Below are 5,083 nucleotides of genomic sequence, written 5' to 3' on the forward strand. Positions count from 1 at the left end.
ATAATCCTCAACTTACGGACCCAGTCCGTGTAATTGCTACCATCATCTTTCAACTTTGCTTTCTCAAGAAACGCATTAAAATTCAACGGAACAACAGCACGGGCCATCTATCTACAATTAACATAGACAAGCAATATACTATCAGGTACTAAGTTCATGATAAATTCAAGTTCAATTAATCATATTACTTAAGAACTCCCACTTAGATAGACATCCCTCTAATCCTCTGAGTGATCACGTGATCCATATCAACTAAACCATGTCCGATCATCACGTGAGATGGAGTAGTTTCAATGGTGAACATCACTATGTTGATCATATCTACTATATGATTCACGCTCGACCTTTCGGTCTCCGTGTTCCGAGGCCATATCTGTTATATGCTAGGCTCGTCAAGTTTAACCTGGATATTCCGCGTGTGCAACTGTTTTGCACCCGTTGTATTTGAACGTAGAGCCTATCACACCCGATCATCACGTGGTTTCTCAGCACGAAGAACTTTCGCAACGGTGCATACTCAGGGAGAACACTTATACTTTGATAATTTAGTGAAGGATCATCTTATAATGCTACCGTCAAACAAAGCAAGATAAGATCCATAAAGGATTAACATCACATGCAATCAATATAAGTGATATGATATGGCCATCATCATCTTGTGCTTGTGATCTCCATCTCCGAAGCACCGTGCTTGTGATCTCCATCTCCGAAGCACCGTGCTTGTGATCTCCATCTCCGAAGCACCGTCATGATCACCATCGTCACCGGCGCGACACCTTGATCTCCATCGTAGCATCGTTGTCGTCTCGTCAATCTTATGCTTCTACGACTATCGCTATCGCTTAGTGATAAAGTAAAGCATTACATGGCGATTGCATTGCATACAATAAAACGACAACCATATGGCTCCTGCCAGTTGCCGATAACTCGGTTACAAAACATGATCATCTCATACAACAAATTATATCACATCATGTCTTGACCATATCACATCACAACATGCCCTGCAAAAACAAGTTAGACGTCATCTACTTTGTTGTTGCAAGTTTTACGTGGCTGCTACGGGCTTAGTAAGAACCGTTCTTACCTACGCATCAAAACCACAACGATAGTTTGTCAAGTTGGTGCTGTTTTAACCTTCGCAAGGACCGGGCGTAGCCACACTCGGTTCAACTAAAGTGAGAGAGACAGACACCCGCCAGTCACCTTTAAGCAACGAGTGCTCGCAACGGTGAAACCAGTCTCGCGTAAGCGTACGCGTAATGTCGGCCCGGACCGCTTCATCTCACAATACCGCTGAACCAAAGTATGACATGCTGGTAAGCAGTATGACTTATATCGCCCACAACTCACTTGTGTTCTACTCGTGCATAGCATCAACGCATAAAACCAGGCTCGGATGCCACTGTCGGGGAACGTAGTAATTTCAAAAAAATTCCTACGCACACGCAAGATCATGGTGATGCATAGCAACGAGAGGGGAGAGTGTTGTCCACGTACCCTCGTAGACCGACAGCGGAAGCGTTATCACAACGCGGTTGATGTAGTCGTACGTCTTCACGATCCGACCGATCAAGTACCGAACGCACGGCACCTCCGAGTTCTACACACGTTCAGCTCGATGACGTCCCTCGAACTCCGATCCAGCCGAGTGTTGAGGGAGAGTTTCGTCAGCACGACGGCGTGGTGACGATGATGATGTTCCACCGACGCAGGGCTTCGCCTAAGCTCCGCAACGGTATTATCGAGGTGTAATATGGTGGAGGGGGGCACCGCACACGGCTAAGAGATCTCAAGGATCAGTTGTTGTGTCTCTGGGGTGCCCCCCTGCCCCGTATATAAAGGAGCAAGGGGGAGGCAGCCGGCCAAGGGGAGAGGCGCGCCATAGGGGGGAGTCCTACTCCCACCGGGAGTAGGACTCCTCCTTTCCTTGTGGGAGTAGGAGAAGGGAAGGGGGAAGGAGAAAGAAGGAAGGGTGATCCCCCCTTCCCTAGTCCAATTCGGACCAGACCATGGGGAGGGGTGCGGCCACCTTTTGAGGCCTTTCTCTCCTTTCCCGTATGGCCCATTAAGGCCCAATACGAATTCCCGTAACTCTCCGGTACTCCGAAAAATACCCGAATCACTCGGAACCTTTCCGAAGTCCGAATATAGTCGTCCAATATATCGATTTTTACGTCTCGACCATTTCGAGAGTCCTCGTCATATCCCCGATCTCATCCGGGACTCCGAACTCCTTCGGTACATCAAAACTCAATAAAACTGTCATCGTAACGTTAAGCGTGAGGACCCTACGGGTTTGAGAACTATGTAGACATGACCGAGACACGTCTCCGGTCAATAACCAATAGCGGGACCTGGATGCCCATATTGGCTCCCACATATTCTACGAAGATCTTTATCGGTCAGACCGCATAACAACATACGTTGTTCCCTTTGTCACCGGTATGTTACTTGCCCGAGATTTGATCGTCGGTATCTCGATACCTAGTTCAATCTCGTTACCGGCAAGTCTCTTTACTCGTTCCATAACACATCATCCCGCAACTAACTCATTAGTCACAATGCTTGCAAGGCTTATAGTGATGTGCATTACCGAGTGGGCCCAGAGATACCTCTCCGACAATTGGAGTGACAAATCCTAATCTCGAAATACGCCAACCCAACAAGTACCTTTGGAGACACCTGTAGAGCACCTTTATAATCACCCATTTACGTTGTGACGTTTGGTAGCACACAAAGTGTTCTTCCGGTAAACGGGAGTTGCATAATCTCATAGTCATAGGAACATGTATAAGTCATGAAGAAAGCAATAGCAACATACTAAACGATCGAGTGCTAAGCTAACGGAATGGGTCAAGTCAATCACGTCATTCTCCTAATGAGGTGATCTCGTTAATCAAATGACAACTTATGTCTATGGCTAGGAAACATAACCATCTTTGATTAACGAGCTAGTCAAGTAGAGGCATACTAGTGACACTCTGTTTGTCTATATATTCACACATGTATTATGTTTCCGGTTAATACAATTCTAGCACGAATAATAAACATTTATCATGATACAAGGAAATAAATAATACTTTATTATTGCCTCTAGGGCATATTTCCTTCACTACTAGCAAGCATCCGCAACTACTAACGTTCATTAAGGTAAAACCCAACCATAGCATTAAGATATATTGGTCCCCCTTCAATCCCATATGCATCAATTTCTATGCTAGGTTGAAGCTTCTGTCACTCTTGCCCTCCAATACATAGTCCTATCAACATACAACTAACCCTATGGTGTGATCCACGCGTGCGCTCATATGATGGGCACCAAAGGACAACAACATAACCACAAGCAAATTAAATCAATCATAGCAATTCACCAATTACCGATAGGACAACGAAAATCTATTCAGACATCATAGGATGGCAACACATCATTGGATAATAATATGAAGCATAAAGCACCATGTTAAAGTAGAGGGTACAGCGGGTTGCGGGAGAGTGGACCGTTGTAGATAGATGGGGGAAGGTGACGAAGATGTTGCTGAAGATGACGGAGGTGTTGGTGTAGATTGCGGTGACGATGATGGCCCCGGCGGCGTTCCGGCGCCACAGGGAGAGAGGGGGAGAGAGCCCCCCTTCTTCTTATTCTTCCTTGACCTTGTCCCTAAATGGGAGAAGGGTTTCCCCTCTGGTCCTTGGCTTCCATGGCATGGGAGGGGCGAGAGCCCCTCCGAGATTGGATCAGTCTCACTGTCTCTCTCTGTTTCTGCGCTCCCAGATCTGGCCTTTCACCGTTTCTTATATTCCCGGAGATCCGTAACTCCGATTGGATTGAAATTTGAACATGATTTTTATCCGGATATTAGCTTTCTTGCAGTGAAAGAAGGGCCCCAACTGCCTTACGGGGTGTCCACGAGGGTTAGGGGCGCACCCCCTTCCTCGTGGCCCCCTCGGGCATCGTCTCGCGTTGATTCTTCTTGCCAAAAATCACATATATTGCAAAAAAAATCTCCGTCAGTTTTTATCCCGTTTGTACTCCGTTTGATATGGATTTTCTGCGAAACAAAAAACATGCAACAAACAGGAACTGGCACTGGGCACTGGATCAATATGTGAGTCCCAAAAATAGTATAAAAAGTTGCCAAAAGTATGTAAAAGTTGTAGAATATTGGCATGGAACAATCAAAAACTATAGATACGACGGAGATGTATCAGTATCCCCAAGCTTAATTCCCACTCTTCCTTGAGTAGGTAAATGATAAGAAAGATATTTTTTGATGTGGAATGCTACCTAGCATAATCTTGATCATGTAATCTAATCATGGCATGAATATTAAGACACGAGTGATTCAAAGCAATAGTCTATCATTTGACATTAAGACAATAATACTTCAAGCATACTAATAAAGCAATCATGTCTTTTCAAAATAAAATGGCCAAAGAAAGTTATCCAACAAAATCATATGGTCTGGCTATGCTCCATCTTCACCACACAAAATATTCAAATCATGCACAACCCCGATGACAAGCCAAGCAATTGTTTCATACTTTTGACGTTCTCAAACCTTTTCAACTTTCACGCAATACATGAGCGTGAGCCATGGATATAGCACTATAGGTGGAATAGAATATGATGGTGGAGGTTGTGGGGAGAAGACAAAAAAGGAGAAAGTCTCACATCAACGCGGCTAATCAACGGGCTATGGAGATGCCCATCAATTGATGTCAAATGCGAGGAGTAGGGATTGCCATGCAACTGATGCACTAGAGCTATAAGTGTATGAAGCTCAAACTGAAACTAAGTGGGTCTGCATCTAACTTGCTTGCTCATGAAGACCTAGGGCGTTTGAGGAAGCCCATCGTTGGAATATACAAGCCAAGTTCTATAATGAAAATTCCCACTAGTATATGGAAGTGATAACTCAAGAGACTCTCTATATGAAGAACATGGTGCTACTCTGAAGCACAAGTGTGGTAAAATGATAGTAACATTGTCCCTTCTCTCTTTTCTCTCATTTTTTTTCTTTTTTTTGGGGGGGGGGCTTCTTTGGCCACTTTTATTTTGATAACCTCACATGGGACAATG

This window comes from Aegilops tauschii, chromosome 6 (genome assembly GCF_002575655.3).
Source record: "Aegilops tauschii subsp. strangulata cultivar AL8/78 chromosome 6, Aet v6.0, whole genome shotgun sequence".
NCBI lineage: Eukaryota > Viridiplantae > Streptophyta > Magnoliopsida > Poales > Poaceae > Aegilops > Aegilops tauschii.